The following is a 13,740-nucleotide window of genomic DNA, read 5'->3' on the forward strand; positions in this document are numbered from 1 at the left end:
GTTGCCACCATTCAGAATTTGATATAAACACTTTTTCACTTTTTCAGGGAGAATTTGCTGGTATGGCCAAGAAAATGCACATACTACTTTCTTTAAATCACTCTTTATGTTGATCTTTATCCCTTTCTGTGGCAAGAGTTACTAGAATGAACTAATTATGAGAGTACATGTTGCATACTACAAGGGTACAAATGGGTACCAAGTGTGTAGAATAAACTGAATGTGAAAATTGCATGCTACTGAAATGTCAGAAACATAGGTGAACAGGGTCAGCCTTTCAAGTAGAAAGTGGAAGATGCCAACTGGTATGAAGATCCTGCTTGCTCAAAGTGCACAATAGAAATATAAGGCTTGGTGGTTGTCTTTATAGCACAGTGAATTAAGTTTTTTCCTCCCAGTCAGGCATTTAATTACCAAGTTAATTGATAATTACTTCTCTGGTAATGAGCATGATGGGCTTTTGGTTTTGAGAAGCAATAGCAGACTCTGACCACAGATCTAACAGCTATTTCATATATTGCAAATTTTAAAAATATTTCACTTTGAAAATACATACACACCATGTTAAAGAGCCTCGCAAGCTTAAAATATGATCTTCAGTAATGCACTAGAACTACTTAGATCAGTTCTGTCTTTTAAATTATGTTCACCTATACGAAGAAAATCAATGTGTGAACCACCCTGAACAGAGATTTTTTTTCCCCTTAGAGATAGCAGAATGACTTCTCTTCAGAGAACTGAAAAGACAATTGATAAATAGTATTATGTTCCATGGTAGTATTTATTCTAGAACATACTAAAGATGATTTCTTCATACATGGTATCCAGATGGTAATAGTCACTCATTAATATCTACCATGGTAAGATCTTTGCATCACCAGGGAGACCCTGTGTTTATAACAGCTTTAGCAGTTGTTCTTCTGTTCTCTGTTCTTGTCTCCAAAAATAATTTAGCTGTAGGCAGTGGCATTTCCAGAACATATGGATCAAATTCCCAGTTTCCTTTTCACAGTTCTAGCACTTGTAGTTTTCACACATCTCAAAATGTTCTAAAAAGGGTGGAGTTTTTTTCCGCCCGTTGTTTCATACTTCATTCAGAACTGATACTTTGATATTCCTATCCAATTTGTCCCATATTTATTTTTCACTGGAGTTGTAATCTAGATTTTCCATAATTTCACTATGTTCCAGTTTTACTGGGTTTTTTTTCCTATTTTTTTTTTTTCGTAAAAAGAATAAGTGTATTTTTGTCCCTGAAAATATTAACAGAAGAGCTGTATGGTATGATGAAGGTTTCTTTTGGACTCAAAGACATTTTTCAGCTAAATCCTTTTCCAGTGCTAATTTGAAATAGTATACTGCAGAGGCATCCAAGCATAGAAAAAGAACCTATTTTAATATAATTATTCAAGTAAATTATATGTAATTTTAAAAGCAAGATGGTGATGGATTTTTAATTCTTCATTGTTATTATTCCTGATTACCTTGGTGTATTTTCTTCTCTTTAGTTGTTTTTTGTAGGTACAACTCTAAAACACCTAACCTTGACCTTAGGAATTAAGGTCATAAAGGCCAGGATAGCAGCAATTCCTCTGAACTAGTGGCAGAGCTCCCACACCACAGGACTCTTGCACCACTCCCCTAACCGTGTTAAATATCTGCAGATGCAATTGTACTGAGGCATAATGCATGACCCCATCTCATTGGTAGAAATTTATGTTTTCTGATCCTGGTTCCTCACCAAATTGCTTGGTGTTTGTATAAGCAAAACAGTCAATTTTACCCTTTTTACCATTTATCCTGTATCTGATGGGATGGATTGAAATGTGAAAAAAAAAAAAAAAATGGTACTCTAGGGTATTTTAACATTTTCAAGGAATGCAAATCTTATCTTCACTTTTTATTCTTTCTATAAAACCTTAAAAAAAAATATAGCTTGGTGGTAGAAAAACTCAAGTGTTGATGAAGGATTTGTTTTCTTTATTATCATTCTTCATGAGCTTTCTGTAGCCAGCACACTCCATCATACACAGAAATAAGTTAACACAAATCATTTCAGGCTTTTCTAAGTGAACAGTAAAATTTCTCCTGAATTCAGTGAGACCAAGATTTCATGTTATCAGCTGTACTCGCTCACAGTCCTATATATACCTACTCCATGAAGCCATCAAAACAATTTTGTGCCTGATCCAGAATGTTGTGGATTCAAGCTGTTTCTCACTGAACTCAGTGGGTTTGAGCCAGAGCTTCTCACATTTAGTTAACAATATTAAAGCCAGTAAGACATGGAAGCTATTTCTTCTTTGCTGAAGCAGAAAGTGAGCTCTTCTAGCAACTTGTTGAACAAATTAATTTATTTCCTCAAAATTATTTGCAGTTCTACTGCATTGTACTTGAAGCCCTAACCCTGAAAACTAAGGAAAGACAAAACCCAAGTCAGGTTACTTACATACTCAGTCACAAGACTAAAGAAAGTCTGACTTTTGAGAGACTAATTTGGTGTCTAACTAACCAATAAAATATTACCTCTTTTATCCTTCCCCCAGTAATATTATACTTCAATCTCATCACCAGTACCTCTAAAGTTACTCCATTCTGACATCTTTTAATATAACTTCATTCTTTATATGAATAGTAGTATCAAGTTTTTTTCTTATACATTACATGTTAAGCATTATTGTTTACAGTTGCATAAATACTTCATGTACCAATACAGACAGCCTATGGTCTTGTCTGTTTTCTCAGATATTTCCTGATATAATGAAATGTGCAGCAACTTGGACTTCATATTTTGGCTGCTTTGTTATTTTATAGTGGTATTTTATCCTCCTGTTCTTATGTGCTTCCTCCTCCTCTTTCATCCCATGAAGAAACAACAATTTACTTGGTCATCCCTGGACAAACATAATAATTTCAAGCAGAATAGGAATGTTCAGCAAAGTCAATGCTCACATCCACTTGTTCTTCAAGGAAAAAAATCACTGTAATAGTAAATACACAGAAAACACCTAGTCAAAACCTGTAAATTCAGCAAGGCTGTGCCTTTGTAGTGGATCTAAGTGAGCAGTCATAACAAAATAAAATTGGCTCAGTGGAGAGAAGACTGAGTATTACTAAAAAAACCCCACAGAAACCCAAACCGCGTGTCTGCTAAAGTAAAAGTAGTATCAGAAAATTCGTTTACAAATTTATGGAGAACAGAACTAATTTTAAGTGCTCTACTACCACTCCACTTGAAAAACAAAAAGTTAAAGATAGTAACATGTAATCTCTAAACATTAGTCATGTTTAGTCGAGGTTCGTTTGAACTCTTGAGAGTTCAATCTTTGTTTTACTGGAAGTTTTCTTTCTAATTCCAGGAATCTTTGTTTGCTTGAGTGTTGTACATGCCAAAACTAACTACTGTTTGTAAGTAACCTACTTCGACATGCAGTACATATAAGTAACCTACTTCCACACGCAGTGCAGAAATAAATACTGTAGAGCAAAATAACCCTGAGATTAAGTCAGATTTTTGTCATGCTATGGTAGCATGTCATAGAAATGGACATAACAAGAACCATTTGGACAGCAGTTTGCAAGAACTGTAAATCAGCTATCATTTATAATCAATTCTTTATAATCTATTTTATATCAGTTTGTATTTCCATTTGTCAGTGTTGCCAAATACATCAGATTTCTGTAGTTTTCTTTTTACTTTTAGAGAAAATTATTGCTTACAGGTTTAATTTCTTGATGTCTAAAATATTGCACCAGAGGCTCGGTACAGGTTAGGAGGTGATCTGCTATAGAGCAGCCCTGTGGAGAGGGACCTTGGAGTCCTAGTGGACAACAAGTTGTCCATGGGACAGCAGTGTGCCCTTGGGGCCAGGAAGGCCAATGGTATCCTGGGGTGCATTAAGAAAAGTGTGTCCAGCAGAACAAGGGAGGTCCTGCTCCCCCTCTACTCTGCCCTGGTGAGACCTCACCTGGAATACTGTGTCCAGTTCTGGGCTCTGCATTTCAAGAGGGACAGAGATCTACTGGAGAGAGTCCAGTGAAGGGCTACAAAGATGACTTGGGAACTGGAACGCCTGCCTTATGAGGAGAGGCTGAGAGACCTGGGGCTTTTTAGTCTGGGGAAGAGAAGACTTAAGGGGGATCTAATTAATGTGTATAAATATATGCAGGGTGGGTGTCAGGAAGGAAAGGGCAATCTCTTCTTACTTATGCCCTGCGATTGGACACGGCATAATGGTTGCAAGCTGGAGCACAAGAAGTTCCACCTCAACATGAGGAAGAACTTCTTTACTGTAAAGGTTCCAGAGCACTGGAACAGGCTCCCCAGGGAGGTTGTGGAGTCTCCTACCTTGGAGACTTTTAAGACCCGTCTGGATGCGTTCCTGTGTGACCTGCCCTAGACTAGATGGTCCTGCTCTGGCAGGGGGGTTGGACTCGATGATCTCTGGAGGTCCCTTCCAACCCCTAACATTCTGTGATTCTGTGATTCTGCGATTCTGTGATTCTTCGATTCTGTGATTCTTCAGCAAGTAACAGCACTGTTTTCTTGGGACTTTAACTTTGAGCTTCAACTTTTATAATTATTTTGTTGTGTTTTAAGTAGCTAGCTACAGGAAGTAGCTAATGAATATCATTATCCATTGAAATCAATGGGGATTAATTTTATCAGGCTCAGTGAGATTCTGTGGTGCTGAGTGTTTATCATACTACAGAAGTTACATCTGAAATAAGTCAGAGATATAGTAATTCTTCATATTAAATGCTCCCAGTAGTTTCTCACACTCAAAACTCCTTAAAGTTTCCACATATCCTACCACAGAACGGTGATGTTAGAACAAAGTACAAATTCAGTTACAAGCATTTGATTATTTTGCAGTGCCAATAGCTGTTTATATTATTTTAAAATTTTCTGAAGATACTGTCATAGATTTCTTTCTTTATGAGAAAAATTGGAATGAATAGTCAGTCAACAAATTTTTTTGACCATCAACCATAGCAAATATCTATGGTTAAAATTCAAATACAGAAAAATCCTGAGGAAGATAACCATGTTAACCTTCCAGGTTAATTCTGATAAATGCATAGGACTTTGCCTGAAATTGGCAAAAGGTGCTCACTACTTGCCAAAAGTGTTAATATTAAGCTGGCTCCAGTCTAAAGTCCTTGAAATTGAAGCAGTGTTAGGACTAATGCTGTATCTAGCCAATGCCCTGCTTTAGAGCCATTTAGGTTGGAAAAGACCCATAAGACCATTAGCCTAACACCACCAAGTCCACCACTAAACCATGTCCCTAAGTGTAATATCTGCATGTCTTATAAATACCTCCAGAGATGGTGACTCCACCACTTCCCTGGGCAGCCTGGTCCAATGCTTCGCAACCCATTCAGTAAAGCACTTTTTCCTGATATCTAATCTTAGGAAGAGGCAAACTGTTTTTCATACTGGAAGTTATCTCTATGCACTGTTCTGTCTTCTCTAGGGCACTGATATAGAGCGAGATGTGATTTGTCCTATATTTTAAAATTAGACATTACTGGAAAACCAGTTCTCAGTGCTTGTAGAATTAGTATGCATAGTATCATAAAATGCTTCATTTACACTTCAGAAAACTCTCTAATGAATGCTAATATAACTGCAGTGACATTAAAGTGGCGTTTTTTTCATTCACTGTATCAGATGCATATGAAAATATTATACGTGGACTTCTGAATGACAATACATGTCCCCTGAATTTTAATTCTTTTTTCCCTATGAGACACTACTGAGCTGTGTAGTCTGATCCTACAAAAGGTGAAGGTGTTGCTAACCACCTTACCCATGACCTAAAATTCTAATGCTTTCTGCTAGAACCTCTTTACACATTTATTGTGTAAATAATGAAGAAGAGACTGAGAAAAATAACAAGGGATGAGTCGAAACTACTGGAAGTAAATGAGCGAAGAGACAATCAGAAATTACTCTGACCAATAATAAAATGACTGTCTTGTCCAAAACCCCGAAGCTGAGCTTTCAGTTGCTGGAAATCATATACTTTTTTTTTTTTTTTTCCAATCAATGTGATGCTTTCTTGCCTTTCATAAAACCTGTTTTTTTTCCTAAACACTTCTTTTCTGACAAGCAATTTTCCATAAATACTATTACAATACAAAAAAAAAAAAAAAAAGGAAATTGACTAGTTTAAGTAGATGTGCAATTTCCAAAATGTTGAAATAACAGAATCTGGTACAATATATCATGTACAATATATCAAATTTAAGAATTGCAATAAGTTCCAATTTGCACCTTTTGCATATAGAAGGCTTTGAAGCCAATATAGAAAAGCTGAATTCAGGGATGTAGTAACTATTAATTGCATACAAGACAGAGAAAGGAATGAGGGAGAAATCCTAGTTGGAAAGAATATGAAGATTTCTATACTTTCTTTAAAATAAGCCAATAGAGAAATACAGAATGTTATTCTTATTTGGTAACAAATGATCCTACAAATGATCCTACAAATGCAGTAAGTCATGCTGAAATGTACTCACTGACTGGACAAAAGAAAAAAAAATACTGCTGGATATTGTGGCTTCTTAATAGTCAAGGACAAAATTAATGTTATAACAAGTATCTCAGATATTTTTGCAACTGCACCACCACCTCATCAGATAGTCCAAAGTAAATCTATTTTTCCAGTATAATTTCTTCTCAGAGACCAACATATATTTCCATACAACACTCTCCCTTTTTTTTCAGAATCACATTAGTGAAGGGAAATAGTCAGATTACTTTAACAGGCTTTGAATCAAGTTCTTCAATTCTGTAGGACTTGGACTGCAGCTGAGGTAGGGGTGAAGGACTCTCTTTCACTACATAGCAATCCCACCATGTCAGAAATCCCGAATTTCTCTTCAGCTGGAAAAGTCAACTTTTTCTGTATTCTAATTGTTTCTCTTTACCAAATGATGGTGTTTAATGATATCATTATTGTTCAACTGTCATGTCTATTATAAGCACTTTAGTTCCCCAAAGATCAGTACATTTTATCCAGCTAATGGTTGCAAAAGCTGAAGTTATAAAAACAAACTTCCACTAGTAAGCCACGTGACTTCCAGAAACTGCAGAACATCTTGTTAAGCAGAATAGGACATTATGAAATGACGAACCGAATATAAATGTTTGTTAAAACTGGGTGAGAACCTTTCTACTCCTGCTGCTGCATTTTGTGAAATGAGCAGTGTTGCTGCAATAAAACAACTCTGGTCACTGAGACCGCAGAAGTCGAGTCTCACTTTGGGCAGCATTCAGCTGTATTTCCATAAAAAGGTCTGTGCACACATCAGTCTTTAAGTCCAAATATCTGTACTTTTGTATGCTTTCAGTCTGGCCCAGAGCTTTGATGGTAAACAAAGTAAACCTTGCCATTCCAACTTCAGTGTGTCAACTCTGCTGCAGCTAAGAGCCTGCTGGATTCTGAGGTTTTGGACTGCTTACACAAGGAGTCAGTAACTATTCAGGAAACAGAATCATGCAGTCAGTACTTCTCCAACTACCAGATACTTTTCACCTGCAGAGTGTTAAGGAATTAGGTAATCTTGCATACCTATCCTTTCTGAGGAAGAAGTGTGTTAAGTGGTCTATTATAACATTCAGAAACCGTTATGTGTTGTGCTAGAAAATTCAAATGCACACTTCCAATTTAATACCTTCGATATGTTATGCTTTGGAACATCATGCTTAATGTTTCTTGCAATAGTTTTGAAGCACTCTTAAGAGTGTAACAGTTGTTAGGCAAAGCACCCACTCTCCTTCAAGCAAACAACTGAAAGATTCATTATCTGAATATTCGTTAAATGTGTGTAAGAAGCAACTAACTCGGCGTGTAGAATCAGGGTAGGCATTGGAGACAGAGGCATTGATTACAACCAGGCATACACAGATTTCATTTCTTAGTGACAAAATGAAGTCCACAGTCATCCTCTTAAATAGTATAAAGGAATAAAAGACATTATAAATATGAAGGAAAGGTAAAAAATGCAAACTAGATCTAAGATTGTGTTTGGATACCTGTCTGAACCTCGCTTTGTTTTGAAGTAACTCATGGAAAATTATGTTCAGTTTCCAAAGCCTGGTATTGTACCACTACCACTACAGAAGTTGTTTAATTATGCACTTGACAGATTTTTAACATGCTCAACTTGGATTTTAATCATTAGATTTGTTAAAAAAAAAAAAAAAAAATTCTTGAACCATAGAACACTGAGTAGGAGAAGATTTTTTAATGAAAGAATTAACAAAAACACTGTGGAAAGATTATCTTCTGAAATACTTTGCCTGCATTAAAAGAACTTACAATAATAATTCAGTATGCATTCCTCAGTTGTGGTCTAAGTGCAGACTTTCTCTGAGGGAGGGTGAATCAGCTCTGTGTCCATCCCAGCCTAGCTAAACTTCAGTCTCATTACAAACATTTATTTGTTGTAAACAAGCCTGCAGTTCCTGATCCTTAAGTATCCTCTCTAACGTTTACATTTATTCTGTACCAAAGCTGCTAGGGTAAGAGTGTTTCCAGACCTCCCTGAAACAATGCCTGGAAAATCCCAGATGCCAGTATTTCTTTACGGCAACTTATTAGGTTTATACAGCTCTTTGAGTGCATCTGAAGTGGTAAACCACCCTAGCTTTAGTCTATTCACACAGTTTGTCCACAACATAACTAGTTTACTAAATTTTTGATTCTCATATAAACTAGGCCATGGAATTAAGCAAATGTTTAGGAAAATATTTGATTCAATACAATTTTACAAACACTCAAGACAGGTTGAGTCTTAGAAGATTAACAATCTTACAACTGTTACATCATTATTATATAGACTGTAAGCTACTGATAAAATGATTTGATCACTTTCAACCTAACTCAAGCAACACCCAATTCTAATGACAAATGGAATTAATTTTATTGTTAAGTATTTGTTTTGATTTATCTTACACTCACAAGTTGACAACTTCTCTCTTCCTAGTTCCTTCTCTTTAGAACATGCTTTTTGTGGAATAGGATTTTGGAATTTTCCTCCTGGTTCTTCTTCAATTCTGGTGGTCAATATTGTCTCCTTATCAGATTTTGCCTTTTCATTCAGTTCTCAAGTATATTCATCATGGATCTCCCTTCCACTTCCTTCCATTTTAACATCTCCTTGACAGCCTCCCATTTGTTTGCATATTGAATGCAACTCTTTTTTCACTGCTTTCATTGGCACTGTAAAAACAACCACTTCAGGATGAGCCAAATTACCTTTCCCCAATTGCAAATTTTTCTTGTTATTAGTACTGTAAACAAAAATTAATTTCTCAGAAATTTACAGATGTGAAATAATTTGGAAGCATGGTCTTTCTTGCACTGCTTATTCTGCTGTGAAACCCAGATCAAAGGTAAATACAGACTGGAGTGGTCTAAAACTTGCAAGTGATTCATCACAGCAGATGCCATTTGTCTTATCCACCTTATCCAGAGGTATGAGGGGTGCAGCCCTTTGGGAAACTCACAGGTAGAACTTTTCCTTCCAGTTTATATTTCCATAAAACTTATATTAGAGTTATACCCAAGCTCTGTCTGAAATTTTACTTGTAAACATGGAAGAAACTGATTTCTGCTTGCCTTATTTATATCTCACTCACAATCTATTAATCTACTGTTGCAGTCAATCCTCACTGTCTGCATTGAGCTCATATTTTTCCCAGAAATTTTAATTCACATTTGTTTTCATCACCTATTATCTAAAAAAACTGCACAGTGTAATGATAATGATGACAATCTTCATCATTAGAAGACACAGAGAACCAAGACTGATATCACAAAGCTGACTTTTCCTGAGCCAGAACATAGGCTCTGAGGCCTCCCTGAAGCACAGGGAGGAGGGTGTCAACCTCAAAAATTCTACCCTTTTCACTGAAGGTCCTGCAAGTCTAGCTTGTAGAGTGATTACTCCATATAACTGTACTTTTGTATGTAATGTATAACCAAAGCAAGAAAAATTATTCATGGAATATTGCTAGAATGGAATATTTGTCTTTACTAGAAAGAGCTTTTCATATGTTTAAAGAGCTTATGGATTCTTTTATCAGGCACCCAAAAAGGAAATAAGCACTTCTTGAGAAAAACGGTAGAATGTGCATTTGGAAGACTAAAGAACGAATAAAGAGCAGACCCAGACATGCAGGGTACAAACCAATGAGAAATATCTGTTTCTCATGGCAGTTGCTTGCTGTGCTTTATATAATCTTTCTGAAAACAAATAAGAGAGGTTTTCAGATACAGAGAGGAGACAGATGGAACATGATGCACTTACTTAAAGTATATACTTCCTGTTTTTTGAAAAAAAAATACTCATATGGTATGCTTTGGCTCCTTTATTTCCTAATAATTTGTTATTAAAAACACAAGAGCAGAAGTGAAAATGTGTGCCATATAAATAATCTTTTCTTGTTTGCCTCCCTACTGGAAAGGTATTTTTACTTCAAAGTTGTATCCTTGCTGACCTATCATCTTAGCTAGAGAGAACTTGTTTGGGCAATGACCAGGGAAACAACTGGCCTGTGAACAAGATATAATTAAGCACCAGACTTAATGTTAAGGTATACTGACATACCAGAACTGGGACAAATGTTAAATAGAGGTTATCTAGTGTGGTGAAAATTATAGGAAGTAAGTGTCAGGAGATTTTAAAAAAATATATATTACAGAAGTAGGCTCCCTTATGGTTTGAGTTTCCGCTTGGAAACCTAACAATTTGTCTAGCCATGAGCCAGAGGACTTGGATAACTTGGACTGTCTGGGTTTTGTTTCATTTGATCAGCAATCTCCATGATTTCATCATCATTCTCTGCTGGCTCCTCACTATTGTTAGCACTGGTGGAATCCTGAAGCAGTTTATAATGAAATTATCTGGCTGAGTGAAAATGCCTGAACTTTCTAATAGCTAAAAAACTTCCTGGAAGTCACACAAGTTCTTATGAATACCATCTGAGTTTTCTTCTTTGGACTACTGGTTGGACATGTGTTTGCTTGAAGAAGAACTTTCAAGTCTAATAATCTCTTTGGCTAGAACTCAAATGAATCTATGGATATAACTCTTTCAAATAATCAATGAAATCCAAAACCTCACACTACTATTCTGAACTGTGAGGTGTGATGGTTTAACAATCACAAATATGTTTACAATGGTTTATGATGAAATATCAACAAGCTACATTCTCAAAAAAGAATACTTTATTATACTTATCATTTACAGGAAGAGCATAGGTTGTATCACATTGACCAAAAAAAAGCAGGTATAGGAGTGAGGGGAGCCGATTCAAGTAACCAGTAAAATAATATGAGATTATTGATCATAATATTGGAAAGACGAAGGCAGGGAGAAAAAAGAAAGAAGATCACTGTGACTACCAGGACTGACACCACACTACATAGCCTCTGCTATATGTTGTCTAGCATATTTTCCCCTTGATTGCTTAGCCCAAGATCTTATTACATACTCGCTACAACCCTTAGAATTAGGATTCCACCCTGAGTATTCAAGACGAAGGATTTCACGTTTGCCTTAAAGCTGGCTGAATCTTTATTTTTGTCTTTTATTTACCTTTTTTAGTTTTAGAATGTTAGCAAAGTAAACAAAAAAGAGATTGTGTGGAGTACAGTTGAAACATAACCCACAATCATTCTTCTTGCCGTATTTATCTAATTCTAGTAAAAGCTTGTGCATGCCTACATGTAGCTGTGCCCTCTCACCAGTAGTTTTATTTTTAACTTTTCATAAAATATTTCCATTGACTTTCCTTTCACTACTCATCACTAACAATAACAAAACTGCAAAATATAGGTCTGTATTTAATTTGTTGACATCAACACGCTGTAAACTGAAAAGTAAATTAAGTACAAGTGCTTATCCTCAGCAATTGACTGCGGTTCATCATAAAAGTTTAGCTGGTAATAATAGATGTCCTGAAAATATGCAAAGGTAACTCAAAAGTTTATTGGAATGCCATGAAGAGCTTTGATCTTACACTGTAGACTTAAGCAAAGCAGTAGTAGTGTAAGCAGTGATTACAGGAGACCATAACATATCAGATACCTTTAAATAGCCTCATCCCGTATATGACCTCTTACTCTTTTTATAAGACTGTTTTTGTAAACATACTGCTTTGTTGTGGAATGTAATTACGTACAGTGAATACTTGTGCCCAAAGGAATTGACAATTTGATTTCATGCCTGTTGTTTTCAGTTTGCAAAGTCAACCCATGTTTTCTACTTAAGTGTTTACTAAATGAACACCAATTATTTTTTCTTACTTATTGCTGTGACTCAGGCACTTCCACTCTAGCATACAGTATATATAATTTTTTCATAAATATTGCAGAAAAGTACAACTTCCACAAACAAAAACTATAGCTGTTTTTCAAAGAATGGGAGCGTGTGTTCAACTTTAAGCTTACATTTGAGTTCCTTTTTAAGTATAGAGTTAGTAATTTTACCGAGCTTGAGAGAAACCAAAACTCAATATAATTTAGTATTTTAAACTTATGTTAGCAGAAGGTTTCAATTGCCAATGGAAGTACAGAACTCATTAATGAGAGTGCTGTTTATTTGGATTATACCCTAAAATGTCTTCGTTTACAGATTTCTGCTTTGTGGGGGAGAGTGAGAATGGAAAGCAATATCTGCTAACACTGCTAGAAATACAAATTTACCAGAGGTGAGATACCAGTTATAGACTAATCCTTAGCAGTCTTTGACATCAAGCTCATGTCTATTTGTTGTGCCTAGGCCAAATAACTGACAGGCTTGTATGTTTTGGTAAAGACTTTTGTTGAAGTCCACAAGCAATTGTCAGAGATTAGTTTTCAAGTAACATTTTTGTAATGAATCATGCTTTTAATTCTTTACTTCCTTTACTTAAGTTTAGTTAAGATATTCTGACATGTGACAGCCCTGGCAGAGGGAATGGGGGCCCTACTGATAATTGAAAGAATATCTCACATGGGTGAGTAAGAAGAATCCATGGACATTTAACTTTCACATGTATTCATTTATCACCCAAATGCAATACTGTTGTTTGGTTGATTGTCTACCCCTCCAGACTTCACCTGTTTGAAGAACATCTATTTAAACATTATAGTAATTTCTAATGGTTTCCTAATTATATAGAATAGAAAAATGAGATTTTTTTTTCCTTTTAAAATTCATTGTAAATGCACTAAAATCCATCTTCTTTTTAGATCATCTCATATCACACGCATAGTTCTGCCAAAGCCTCTGAGATGTCCTTTCAGTATTCCATAAAGTTATGCCTAATACAAACAGAGTGTGAATGTGGCAGCTGATGCCAGTGTCTGGTAGTATGGCCAAAGTTGCATCAATATCTTTTTTTACCTCTTCACTTCCTGATCTGAGAAATATGAACTTTGCTAAACTTCACACCCTTAAAATACAGTTGGGATATGAAACAGACAATAAAAGAAGTGAACAAATCACTGAAGAGTTATCCTGGTTACAAATCATCATAATGAGTTATTGCCTATAAAAGAACCAGCGCAACCGATGGCATTTAATAATGTAGCTAAAAGTTTTAGCATAAACCACCAAACACCAAATTTTAGTAGAGTAAAATAGTTTGTCAGCCTAATGAACTAGTCAATGAAAGATTCTTTTTTTTAAGTCTGCATGCTAATGACAATTTCATTTTTGAGCCAGGAATTGTGAGTG

General features: G+C 35.7%; 1 protein-coding gene across 1 annotated transcript in view; it reads right to left on the reverse strand.

Moving 5' to 3' along the window:
- KCNT2 (potassium channel, subfamily T, member 2) overlaps positions 1-13,740 on the reverse strand; it is a gene marked incomplete at its 3' end in the record, with an annotated part of 110,137 nt that overhangs the window by 35,745 nt on the left and 60,652 nt on the right. The window lies entirely within an intron of this gene.

The sequence above is a fragment of the Merops nubicus genome, unplaced genomic scaffold (assembly GCF_000691845.1).
Source record: "Merops nubicus isolate BGI_N331 unplaced genomic scaffold, ASM69184v1 scaffold18450, whole genome shotgun sequence".
NCBI classification, from domain to species: Eukaryota; Metazoa; Chordata; class Aves; order Coraciiformes; family Meropidae; genus Merops; species Merops nubicus.